Source organism: Oryzias latipes, chromosome 20, assembly GCF_053564925.1.
Source record: "Oryzias latipes strain Hd-rR chromosome 20, Olatipes_Hd-rR_3.1".
NCBI lineage: Eukaryota > Metazoa > Chordata > Actinopteri > Beloniformes > Adrianichthyidae > Oryzias > Oryzias latipes.
In genome coordinates, this window is record NC_136256.1 from 20,226,747 (window position 1) to 20,241,199 (window position 14,453).

Below are 14,453 nucleotides of genomic sequence, written 5' to 3' on the forward strand. Positions count from 1 at the left end.
CCTGTTGGGTATCACAGAGCCACGGGGACCAACAGAGACAAATTACTTTTGTCGTTGGCTGATATATGATTTATTAATATAATCTTTTGTTTTGTTTTTTTAAAAACTGTGCACAAATAGATGGAAACTAAAATAAAAGCTGAAAGGTTCTGTCAAAATAAAACAGAACTTAATACTGAAAAGCTTGCATTCTGGGATCAATGGCAAAGTAATCTCAGCAATGAGAAATCAGATCTAACCAAATATTACCTGAAATATTTCCAGAGATGAAGATTTAAGGTTTTTTGTTTTTGTTTTTAGTTTTAGAGAGCATTTACAAAATAATAATGAATATATATAAAAAAAATTATGTTAAAATGTTCCATTTTGGTTTTAGTTCAAAGTTCAATTGCAGTTCAAAAAAGGTATCACCCAACTTTTTTGTGCCATGGGGGGGTGTCATGTGGGGTGGTTGGCCCATGATGCCTCTCAGAATAGCACTGCCACTGCTTATAACCACATTGTTTTTTAGGCAGATAGCTGTTCAGACAAACAAGAGCACCTTAACACGAAACGCAAATGCTTACACATCAAAATAAAATTTAAAAATACAGCAAAACAGACTGATGTTTTTTTTTTTGCAAAAGTAGTTAGAGACAGAAATGAGAATATATTCCTAAAACATTGAACAAAAGAATCCGTCTAAAAGAAACCCAAAAGTGAAGAAAGTCCTGTAGGGTCTTCACGACATTCCGTTTTGCTTTTTTAGTTTAAATAGTATAGATTTTACAACTGTTTTCTTATGTTGTTGTTTGTTCCTTTCTTTTATCTTACTAAAAACTATATAAATAAAATATATAAAAACTTTATTTAAATTTTTCTTGTGATTTAAAACACTTTATTCTAATAAATTTATAATTTCTTAAAAATATTTTTGCCAAGATTTCTTTTTTATTTAAAAAAAAAATAATAATTTCTTATTTTAAGTGGAGACATTTTTTAAATTCAGTAAAGTAATAAAAAAAAGTAGTTGTCTAGTACAGTGTTTTTCAACCAGTGTGCCGCGGCACACTAGTGTGCCGTGGGAGATGGTCAAGTGTGCCGTGGAAAATTTCCCTCATTAACTGATCTAAAAACATTAACCATCTCCAGGAAATCAGCTCTTTGTTCATCCAAACAGGTCCTGATAAAACACTGAGTAGTTAGGAATATAAACGATCATAAAATACTTATTTCTTTGTGTTTATTTGATTCTATTAAAGACATTTTGATAAGAATGACGGCACCGCGATTTACCTGCAGCTATAACTGTTTTCTGAAAAGTCCCGCAGCTTTTACTGTCTCCACGACTCCACCAATCATTCTTGAAGGCTTAATCACATGTCATCAGTCTGACCAATCAGAAGTGTTTAAAGTATTCACTTCCTTGTTCCAATTTAGCTCATAACTCACTCAGTTCCAACAAAAACACCAGCTAAAGCTCGTCTTTAGCGGTGTAGCTTTCCACAGAATCCGGTATCAGACCGTGGAACAAGTGAACAAAACCATGAAACTCAGAGACGCAAGTGTTTCTGCCGTTTTCTCGCCGTATTCACACTACATCTCCCATGATGCATTGGCTTAAAGGGACAGCGCCTTAGCGTACAATGAGTCGTCCTTGTTACACGGATTGAAACCACAACGAACATACAGTTTGTATGTAACTTAACTTTTATTACATCTTTTAGAAAAAACTTCTGCAACTTCCTGCTTTTTCTGCCACAATTATCACAAAAATGCACGTCAGATTGGGGGGGGGGGGGGGGGGGGGGCTGTAGATCAAAACAGACTATGAGTTTCTGCTTTTTTTGGGGGGGGGGGGGGGGGGGTGCACGGTGTGCCGCGGGATTTTTGGCAAGGTTAAAGTGTGCCGTGGCTCAAAAAAGGTTGAAAAACACTGGTCTAGTAGCTGGTTAGTAAACTAATGTAATATCCTTCAGTAATACCATGTTGTTATCAGTTTAAGAGCCATGTTGTAGGCTAATACTTGTCCAAAGATAACAAAGAAAAAAAACTTTGGGTAATTTCACTGACAGATGTGTAACAGTGATTTCCTCTTTGATTACCCACAACCCTCCAAGCACCTCCCCAGGGCGTCTGTTTTACCTGCTAGACTCAATACCATCCACAAGAGCACTGCAGTTCATTTGTAGTGCAAATGTCTTAGTCATACAACATTTTTATTACCAAAAAGGAATTATTTTTGAACAATAAAAAAGCCAGGATGTTTTTTATTTAAAACTTTAAAAAAAAGTAGTTTTGAAATTCTAAATACTTAAAATATATATTCCTTTAACTTTTTTTTTTAAAGAAACCCTCCCTTAATTAAACTAATGGACCTTTTCCTTTTAGACGAGAGGAAATAAACTAGTGCGCATCAAAACTTAAATTAATTTGAACTTCAGGTAATCTGGTAATATGATGTGCTCAACATTTAGTAGTCCTGTCAAGAGCTGATTGTTTTCTGACTCCATGCACACAAAGTCCAGATGGAGGCTAATTTAAAGGGCCTTACTCCTTTGTGCTCAATCACAAACACCTCTGCCTAAATTTGTCATTTGTTAATGAGCACATCTCCCACCAGGTAGCAGTCTAATTCCGCGACTTTATCCTTTGTTAGTGCTTGATGGCCCATGATTTAACAGTCTAATCCTCTTGGGGTATTTCCCAGCACAGTTTTAATGGCAAACCTTCCTCTGCCCTTCGACCTGTGCGGCTCAGTCCCCAGACACACAGTGGCAGAGTGATTCCAGATGGAGGAAGTTTGAGGCTGCTTGAGCGTCATCACCGCATTTCACGATTATTTGCGGTTATGTCTCAATTTGCCTTGAATTGATTCGTTTCAATGGGTCAAAGTCAAAGCTATTATCCACAACAGCACCTTGAGTTTTCCAAAAATGTATTCCCAGTTCCACTTGGATTACTGAGGCTATCAAATAGCTCCGCGCCCAGATACATTTCCCCAACAGCAGAATCTGTGAACTTTAGCAAAGTCCATCCAGCAAGTGTGTCTGCACTAACAATCTAAACATAGCCGTCAATAAGAAAAACAGGTGCTCTCTCATCCACATGTCAGGATACACTTTAGCCTTGATTGCAGTCTGTAAGGAGAACAATGTGGTTCCAGCTCTGAGAAACCTCTGAGAGGGGAAAAGACGTTTCCAGAATAACACTTCAGTCACAAAAAATGGATCGCAATGATTCTGGTTGGAAACATTTCAAAGTATTTCAAAAATTTGGCTACAGACGTAACTGAGAAGAGCTTATTGTTTGTTGTTTTTTTTAATATCGCATGAATGCATATGCTCTAGAAGCAATTCAATCACGCCTGCTCCTTATATTTAATGATAACATCTTTTGGCACTTTTGCATTTGGTGATTATTTTATTTATTTATTTTGACTTCGCTATGTGCCAGGTACAACTGTGAGTTACAAACATTTCCATCCACCAGATGCCAGCTGGAATAGGTTTTGTTTCTGGAAAGTATGAGCTGGCAAGTTTGGATACTTGAGAGAGAAACGAGAAAAGAAAAGAAAATGTACTTTTCCCACATGTTCACAAAAATTACGGGAACATGAAAGAATGGATTTAAATGAAACTAATTAACAGTTTGTAGCTGTCCCAATTAGCTGTAAGTATGTTTGAATTAAAAGTCCTCAGCAGAAGGTTGAGGTGCTTTGATGAAACCAAATTATTCTTCTTCAAAAAAAAAAAAAGATGAGTGAAAGCCAAAGAAAAAAGGACTCCAGGGAGATCTTTTCTTGAAATCCTACAGGACTTTTCTGAGGTTACAGATTTCCTCCAGTACAAAATGTTTTTCTTATATTAACTCCAGCGATTGTAGCTAAACCGTATTTACTATTTTAAAAAGTTTTGTAAAAATTCCTCCTCCAAATGTGGGATGAAATATGTAAACATAGAACAGCTGGCCATAAATACCTCAGCTAAACATTTAGCTGCATTCAAGTGGCATCTCAGTAAGAATGCACAGGCTGTCTCTTTCTGTTTTACCTGGAAAACTTCGAGCTCTGAATTTGCCCCCAATCATTTCCAGCTGGATGTACAGCACATTGTCTTTACCACCTAATATGAGAGTGGATTCATTTGCCTCATTGCCGTCCTAACTGAGCTTTATCAGGTGCAGAAAGAAATGTTTTGATGCAAGAAAGGCTTTTTGCCCAGGTCAGTCTGAAATAATATTTAATTGTGTGTTTAGTTGCTGTCTTTCCTTCATTTGATCAGTTTTTTGCAATTCAGTTCTATTTTATTTATACAGCATGATATTACCACAATAGTCAGCTCAATGGGCTTCATTCAGCTTTAATGCTGGTATTTACAAGGTTTCCAGTCTGGCTTTGATGAAATACTGTATATTGACAAATGTAAAAAACGTAAGACGCTGCTGTTTTCTTTTTGTTTGTTTGTTTTTTGAATGGATGTACAGTGGGGGAAAAACATTTAGCCACCAATTGTGAACGTTCTCCGACTTAAAAAGATGAGAGAGGCCTGTAATGTTCAAAGTAGGTATACCTCAACTATGAAAGACAAAATTAGGGAAAAAAATCCAGAAAATCATATTGTCTGATTTTTACATTTATTTGTAAATCATGGTGGAAAATAAGTATTTGTTTAATAACTAAAGTTAATTTTAATACTTTGTCATATATCCTTCATTGGAAATGACAGCAGTCAAACGTAAGTCTTCACATGGTTTTCACAAACTGTTGCTGGTATTTCGGCCCATTCCTCCATGCAGATCTCCTCTAGAGCAGTGATGTTTTTGGGCTGTCGCTGGGCAACACAGACTTTCAACTCCCTTCAAAGATTTTCTATGGAGTTGAGATCTGGAGACCGTGACCCATTCACACTCACACATTCACACGCTGGTGGTGGCTCCACTGCCGAACACTGGCGCCAACCTTCCACCAAAGGCAATGTGAGGTTCAGTGTCTTGCCCACGGGCACTTTGACACATGGGCGGGCAAGGCGGGAATCGAACTTCCAATATTCTGATCAGAGGTCGACCGCCCTACTGCTGCACCACGGCCGTAGGGTGCAGCGGTGCAGCTGTTAAGTGATTTCAGTAATGATCGTGGAAGAGCAAGGTCGTGCTTAGAAATGTAATGAACCCGTATTTTGATCTGTAGAATATTCTATGGTCTTACTTCAGCAAATTATTTAACCTCTCAAAACCCAAGCTAATATTTTAGCTAACCCTCTAAACCACAGGTGTCAAACTCCAGCCCTCGAAGGCCCACATGTTTTCCAACTAACTTGCCATAACCCAACATGTGATGTCCAAGCATGTCGATTCCAAGTTGTAAGAGGTTAACTTAAAACTTGTGAAAGAAAAGCATGTTAGTGCTTTTCTAATATTTATTAGTAAAGTACGTTTGGTAAATTAATCACTTAACTGTTGAATTTAGCTCCATCTTTGTTAGTACTGATTGTCTAATGTTTGTCTTTAAAGTGGAATACTGTTTTTGGTTTGTTTTTATTAAACTGATGTAATTTTTTTAAGTCAGAGCAAATAACACCAATTAGGCCCTTCAAGACAAAAGCATGCATGTTCCTTCCCATGTTCTAAGCCTCTCCTCAGCATGTGCAGTGTCAGAGACATGACCCATGTCATCAGAAACAGGCTGAGGAAACACATTCTTGGAACTCAACCGTACGCAGAGGAAAAGCTGTGGGTGGTAGTGACGTAAAGGACGCTCAAAGTACATACTATTGAGAAGCCCCCAGACAACGTTCCCCTTCTTCTCTACTTCACCTCAGATCCAAACCCTGCAGGACAAATGTTTTGTCCAGTTTTTCAAGTGAAGGATTATTTAAAAAAATATCAGTTACAAAAAAAAAAACAGTAAAAAAACATTTAGCTAAGAATATTAGTTTGCCAAGATTTATGTCATTTTGCTACAGCCTGCGCAATGGTGCTCTAAAGTTTCTTCTGAGAAATGACTAAAGCAGAAGTGAGATGATGGGAAATAAAACGGTTTACCCTTACCTAATATCATTTTTAATAGTTAGTTTTACAAGTAGTTAAAAATATATAAGGAAATCCTTTTTAAATGTAAACTTCAAAATTTAGTGTTGTTCTGCTAACAGGAAATGACCGGGAAAAGTCGTACGGTTAATAGGGCTTCATTTATTGTATTCAGGTGTGTCCAAATGTCTTTAATTTATGTAAATGATGTAACTGTAATTATAAAGAGTTGTCTGAGAGATGACGTAACTGGCAGAAAGACTGGTGCTGTAAAATGCAAGAAACTCACAAAGGAGCACATATATGCGCAGTGAGGGAAGTTTTTTAAAAGGTCTGTGGGGATCGACGGCAAAAATTCCTTTCCTAGAGTTAAGAAGATAAAGGCAACGTGGTTGATGGTTTTTCTTTTTTGTCTATTTAAATATGAAAAAATCAAAGATTAAGAGTAAAAGCTTTGATTTTCCATTGAGTATCTCCTACTATGACACTTTTTTTTATTTTAACCTGAAATATAGGATCTTCCTGATGTTACAATCAGTTGCAGCAGAAACTTGACAGTATTTACAGGAAAAGCAGATGCTGTCCATGCAAAAACCTTTTTAACTTCCCTTCTCTCACCCATTCCTCCATTAAAAGAAATGATTTTGTTAAACTCTAAATCCGATGGTCTTCTGGAGATGTCATTATAGAAACATCCGAATAATTCAGAGTTTTTAACTTTCCCATGCAGTGGACTCTTGGGTTTATCCATATATCTCCATAAAACTGACTTACATATTAAGGTTAATGAGCTTAGATTGTTGTGATTAATCTTCATGTTGCAAGTATTTGTATAAGATTTCATTTTTACATTTGGTGTGAGCTTTCATTAAAATCTGTTGAATTTTTCTACAACTCAACAAAACAGGATTTAAATGTTCTGTCTGCTAATTGTTGTCTTACTCCTTGTTTTTTGTATTGCATTAGCAATATTTCTGTAGAATCAACATTCTTTGATGATGCTGCCACCAGAATTGTCTGTGTTTGAATTATTAATGTTAGAGGTCTGTCAATTTGTTGTTTTGTGTACTGCAGATTTCATATTTTCAGAAATTTCAGAAAGCTTTAGGTTTCTATGGGTTTAAAGGATAAATCAACCTCTGTAACCATTTCTAAACGTTAAAAAGCTGAAAGAGACTTAGCATCGGAATTATGTTTAATTTTTTTACTTTTCTAGAGATCTTAGTGCCTGCACGCCTTTAGATTAGGTCATAAAGATTCAAATACGTAGAAATTCACAAATGAATAGCCAACTTTATGTCAAATAAAGTATTTTTTTCCTTCTTTATGTAATTTTTTTGTTTGTTTGTTTTTTTCTTGTTCCGTATGTGACAGTATTCTTAGCTAGATTTAAAAAAACAACTATATATTCTATGTTGGGGATGTGTGTTGTTATTTTTTGTTAATAATATTACTCCAAGGTCCATAAAAACCATCTTTAATCTCCAAAATCCTCTTAATTTTCCTTTTTGTGAAACAACTAAGCTGGGACTAGAATGATGAGAAAACTGCAAATCCAGACTTAACATAAAAATAATAGTCAAATATATAAACATAGAAGAAAGCTGTGTCTTTACTTGCCTGTTTTAAAGAAAATAGCTGTGTCTGTGGGACTGAGTTTAGTTTATCATCTCTGCAGTCTGTAACTCTATAAAATGATAATAATCATTGCACAAGTGTGAATGTTTCTTTTAAATGTGATCAAATTTGACCATCTTTCCAAGGCAGTGGCGGCCACAGACTGGTTACTGCTGACGAAACACTCACGTTTGCTCTGCTGTCATTTGTGCACCAGACCAATATACTTCAGAGGGATGGGAGAGAAATGAGCTGGTGCAATATGTCATCCGAGGCAAATCAAAATACTGGTTACCCACATTTTAAACCACATACAGGCCTTCCCTTAAACAATTTACTCATGTTGGGTCTTGCAGTTTTGTGCTTGATGCAGAAGATCAAAGACTTATTTAACAAAAAAATATATGTTACAGCTGCACTGTGGTCGTCTTCTAAGTGAAGCATGATGAGATTTTATCATTCTGTTGATGATGGTGTTTATTTATTTATTTATTTTTTTTGCAATGTTTTTTTTTCCCTCTTTACTTTGTCTGTCACATCTGTCCACTGGATGAGGTGTGGCACTCAGAATCAGTGGTGTCTGGTTGAAATCTCATGGGTTGTGTCAAGATAAATCGGATTAACAAAGCAGGGAAGGACTGAGTCGAGCAGCGGTCAAACCCTGTACCTGTCTGCGTGTCCAAGTTTAGAAAACCAAATGATGGCGTCACAGTGGATAACCACTGTTTCTGTGCTCTTTCATCTTTCTGCTCATTTTTGGTTCACTGAAGTATTTTTGGTATGCGGGTTATACGCTCAGTTTAAACGTTTACTTGAACATGTAAGTAATATGGAAATTATTTAATCTGATTGTAGTATTTCCTCTTGAACAACTTTTAACTTTAAGTACTCCAGAACACAATTTTAAATGTAAAAGTTAGAAATGTTTATGAAAATTATTTTTTATAAAAATTCATAGATAAGTTGATGGTGCAGAGATAGAGCGGTCGACCTATGATTGGAAGATTGCAGGCTTGGTTCTCGCCTTGCCCACCCATTAGTCAAAGTGTCCTTGGTGAAGACATTAAACCCCACGCTGCTACTGGAAGTCATAAGTTGGTTTGGTGTTAGGTTTTCCAGCCTTCATCAGTGTGTGAATGTGTGTGTGTGTGGGGGTGAATGGGACTGTGACTGTAAAGCACTTTGGGCCTTCAAGGAATAGAACTATATACAATAAGTACTCACCATTTACCATTTTATCATAATTCTAGTCCTAGGCCCCACACACCCCAAGTCCCCTCCACCCCAAAATGAGAGGCAGAGTCCTGTGCCGCAAACACCACAGCCTCCAGAAGCAGACAGAAGCCACCAAGAAGTTCCCGGCATGGCATCTCCAACCAGTCCAATGGCAGGAAATTGCAGGAAATACAAAATGGCTCAGCACACAAAGACAAGTCCCCTGAGAGATGCAAACACCCTCTCAGTGAATCCCAGAATTTTTCCTTATGTGTTTAGGGCCCAAGGAAACGATGGATCCAGACACAACCTCTGCACCCTCCCAAAAGGACTACGGTTGGAGACAGAGTATCCCTAATGACCAGCCTTTCTTGTGCAGTCTGTGTGTGATGAATGTTATTGTCTATGTACAAAATGGCAGTTGAAATTTGGAAGGTGACAGTTTTCATGGACATTCCCTGTTTGTAGAAAAAGGGGATGCTGTCCATGCATGAAGGCAGTAATGTCTGAATCGCCTTCCAATCAAAGGTGCCTTTAGAATCTGAGGAGGGGCTCAGATCTAGACAGAAAGTACCAGTGCCAAGAGGCCCAACTCTGACCTTAGCCTCCCCCAAACAGCTAATGAGATATGAAAGGAGGTCAAAACTGCAACTGATATCTTGCTGAAACAAAGTTATGATCAAGAGTTGCAAAACCATTTTCCGCTTTAAATCTTTTTGATTTGTTTCATTTGAACAGCTCCAGCTGGTCCATCCAGTACCTCCACACTCAGCATGTTCTTTTGAAAAAATAAATAGTCCTTGAAAATCTCCAGATTTTGAAGGAAATATATGTTGATGTCACTCCCGACTGGCCTTTTCCCATTAATTTTGCCCTCATCCGACAGTAAAATTTTCTGAAAGAGCAAAGATATAACCCTAAAACTCCAGAGTCAATGGCTTTTGGATGAGGAGGTCTCTTTAATCTTTGGTCTAAAGCACACGGTGTACATTTCTTCAGACAAAGGTCTGGAATACTGATTGAAATTAGCACAATTTTTGCCAGGGTGTAACCAAAGCACAACATAGTCTCCTGGCAGTGCTTCCTGCTTCCAATTTCCGTCTTTGTTTATAGTAAGTTGCCAAACTCCTACTGTAGGTTGTAGGTAACAGCAGGTAATATTTTTTTTTCGTGCTTGTGAAATTTACCAGGATTATGTGTCCTAAGTTTATGGTTCAATGACTTACAAAAGTTGAAGAATTAGTGCCCTCTGGCCTTCAAGAATAAATGAGATGCAAATGTGAAGTTGTCTGCACCTTGTCTTTTTAATGTACAGCCAATAGCAACATAAAGATATTGAGTTCACAGCTCAAATGTGCATATTTTCATGAAACCACTACAGTAGCTCTATCTCCAATCTGATAATCTATCAAAAACCTTGTATAAATACAAGTCAGCTCCTGTGAACTGAAATGTCTGGCTTTGTTCCACATCCACCCACACTGTACACTCACCAATGAGTATCACAGTTTCTGCCACAAACTTTCAATGTAATGTGAGTTCTAGCTAACACTTGTTTTCTTCTTGTGGCTGCAAAATCTCACAATACCACACTCCAACATGCACACCATGCATCAAAAGCACCTTATGGGGAGAATTTGCCAGCCAAATCAGCATCTGTTGCTCTCTCAGGGTCATTTTTTAGAAAGTAATTTCCCATTAAAGACCCACTCCAATGAAAATTGTGTCTTTGATGTTTTAAACATGCTCTTGTAGCATTTATCTCATGATGGAGGACATACTGTATAATAAAGAAATGAAGCTCAAATTTGCGTCTCTAATATTTGTTTGATAAATTCGTGCTGAATCAGGAGCAAAATAAAAAAAAACATTTGAAACAGCCCTCATTTGTGGAGTAGAAACTGCGATGGAGGGGCCAAAGTCTCCCTGGTCCACTCTATTCCGATGCATCCACTTGTAGACAAATATATCCATTAATGTCTTTGTTATCCTCGTCTGCGCTGGCATCTGGCTAAAAATTGTTCGGTTGTGTAGCTCCAATATTGCTCACCATTTTTGTTGCTTTTCTAACGTTAGCTTGGGGTTGTGAGCGGGGTGTGGCTACTCGATCTGTAACAGCCATGCGATAGGTTCTTGCATGCGCAATTACTTCTGTCCATCACTTCCTCTTTGTGGCCAACATTGTGACAGTTAAGTAATTTGAATTAGGTTGTATTTTACTCTGAAGAGATACCCCCAGGCAAGTGCAGCTGCTTTTGCAGCCATATTAACCGTTAATAATGTGTTAACTAAGTCAATGACGTGCCGGTATATCCTCATACACTGGGGAGTAACCTGCGTTCAAACAAAACACAAGAAGAAGAAAACATTTGCAATTCTTGTGGAGTCCCTTGCAGGATCATGCAGTCCTAATCCCAAACATTTTTTTTTTTTTTCGGTTTACTAAAATAAACGTTTTCATTATTATAAACATTTTTAAAAGTTACCATTGCTATCATCATCCAAAGACATACGCTGACTGTTAAATGCTTTAGCAGAAGTAGATGCGGACCGATTAGGGAGCTGTTCCAGAGTGATAAATGGCTGTAAGCTAGCAGGAGAGTAAACTACAGGATCATAGGAAATAAGTGGAGGCTTACTTCCATGCCAACAGTCATGCCCACAACTCACCCACAACTCAAAATGTGAATTTCTAATGAACTCCTGCCGCTCTGCAGAAACTTAGTCCTAGAAAACGACACAGGGTTTTTGATTTGCCTAAAATCGCAATTAATCTTGATTAAAAGACTTCTGGAAATGCTTTTCACAAGAGATGAAAAGATGATGAGAGTGGGTCTTTAAATATAGAACTTCAAGTAGTGGTGAAGAAAAAAAGACTTTCACATTACTTGTATTAAAAGGCTCAGGCTACTCAAAGGGGAAAAAAATGACCTTAAATCCTTACACAGTTGTGTCAATAAAACTGTCTGCTGTTTTATTCTTCACTTTTACGACAACTAAAAACTTCAGAAATGCACGTCCAAAAAAAGACCATTTAAAGCCTGTTTTTCAAAAGGGTTTCATACAGATAAGCACAGAAAGACCACATTAATGTATTTGATTGTTTTAAAGTTTCTATTTTTTTCTAATAGAAATCAGGTTACATACAAAAAAATTTACTGTAGAATTTTACTTGTTTTAGTCAGTTAAGGAAATCTTTTCCAAAAATCAGCTTAGCAGAGAGCAGGATTCCCTGTTTGCGTGCTGCAACATTTGGGCATTTATTAAAACCTAACCAAAAATGTTTACTGTGAGCTCAATCCTCTAAATATAATCAGTGTTAATGATATACAGTAAAATTTGAACTCCCTAAGTTGCTTTTGAATTCTGTGTGGCTTGTCGGACTTTTCGTTTTGAAACAAGTGTTTCTCATTTTGTCAAGTATTGTGCTTGGCAAGGAGGATGCAAAAACCCTGCCAGCGCATAATCTGCTTTCCAGTGCCTGCTTAGAATACCATATATAGTTTCACCTGTTATCCTGCTTGCTTCTCAGAGATAAAGACTGCAGCTGAACCATTGTGTGCTGAAAAATATATGGTCATTTTTAGTGCATTGACAGGGGCCACAAAAGACTGGAAGCATTGTGTGGAATGTGTCATTAAGGTTCATTAGTTACAGAGCATTGAGAGTTTCCAGCAAGACGTGCTGCTTTTTTACATTTCTAGAAACCAGAAATGCACGGCGTGTGTGCTTCACATGTGTTGGTTTAAATTAAGGTTTGCATGAATCGTAAATTAGTGATAGTGATTTTGTTGAAAGCCATGTCTTTTTCCCCGGATCTCAACTCAGAACTTTTTGCACTAATCCGTAGATTCTATTTTTTGTTTTGTTTTTTGCATTTTCTATACATGACAGTTTACGTTTCCCATCAATCCAACTTCAGACTCCATTGAATCTTTAACTTACAGGGCTGCTGGAGCCAACCCAGCTGGTGTTGGGCGAAGGTGGGAGACCCCATAAACAGGTCGTCAGTCTGTTGCAGGGACACACACTCACACATCTACTCACATGCACACATTGGGTAAATCAGAGACAGCAATCCGCCAACAAAGCATGTTTTTGGACTGTTGAAAGTGCCTGAAGAACACCAACACATGCAAGGGGAGAACATGTGAACTCTACAAAGAAAGGTCCCAGCCAGAATTCAAACCAGGGCCTTCTTTAAGGTTAAAAACAAATACAAATAATTGTTTAGATCCCAGGACATTTATGTGATATAGTTTGGCTTTATTTTTCTTAATGCATAAACCCTTTTTTCAGCTAATGTACTTTGAAATGGGTTTTGGATGCCAAATGTCTGGTGTCCAGGTCTATCACACAGTCAAACACTGTGTGGACTACTACACATTACTAACACTACTAACAGACAACTGTTGAACAAGCAACATCCTACAGAAAATCAATCACAGAGTTGACAAAAACAATATTTCACTTTCAAAACTATTACAGCATGCTGGCAGCAGACGAGGTGATGAAAGGCAGTGGTAAACACACCAGCATGCCAACAGTTTTCAAACATTGCTGACCCAAATGTCTAAGAAGCCGTCGTGTATTTTTATACTATAAATCACGTGGGCTCGGTGAGCTCCATCCCATCTTTACCTACAAAAGATTTAGTGTGTATGATGGAAAAGTAAAAACAACAAGAAAGAGCCATACAGTTCGGACAGTAGGGTAAATCTGAAGGGACTAAGGAAAAGATGACAGATGACCGCAGCAAAGCTCTTTTGTGGCCATGCATTAATAAAAAAAAAATAATGTTTCTTCCAAACTTTACTCATTTCACCCAATGCAGTCTTTTTATACTCTTTCACTCACATCCCATCTTGACATGTAAACTAGTCAAAAAAGTTAGCAATTCACAGACCAATTATTGTGGCAGCAATTCAAATGAATTTAAACGTTCATGTTTATGAATGGAGCAAGCATTTGTGCCTTGGCTTTATGTTCTTTTTTTTCAACATACGATGCTTTTCTTTTCTTTTGTTAAACAGGAAAATTAGGTTTGTTTACATGTTCAGTATTTTGTGTATCCAGTCACCTCAGAACTGTGATGTTTTTAGGTCACTCTGATGATCAGGTCTTTCCAAAACAGAAAGTCACCATTAAAAGGGAACCTGACGCCTCTGAGAGGGAAATTTTATACACAGCCATGCTACTGTACTGCTGGGAGTGGATTTTAAAAGTGTTTTACCTTTTTGAAGGCTTTGCTTCAATCAAGACTGTTTCTACTCATAAAAAACATTTATACGTTTTTGCATTGACAAAATTTTTGATTGCAGCAGCAACATTTACCGTAAAAGTTTAAAATTTTCTTCAGCATCATGTGCTCCCAATTTTTTTTTTCCTGGTCTAAAAATGGCACTTTAGTTTCTAGGAGAGATGTGGAATTTGTGACACACTAATGTGAAAAACTCCAACTTTGACCTAACTCTGTGAATAGAATGTGTCTCTGAAGTCACAAACTACAACTGCAAGCTTTAGGTGGCAAGATCAAAGACAACTTCAGAGGAACAACCGAAAGACCATGAACTTCATATTAATCCACACTTGAAGAGGATTGGGTTTCAAATCTT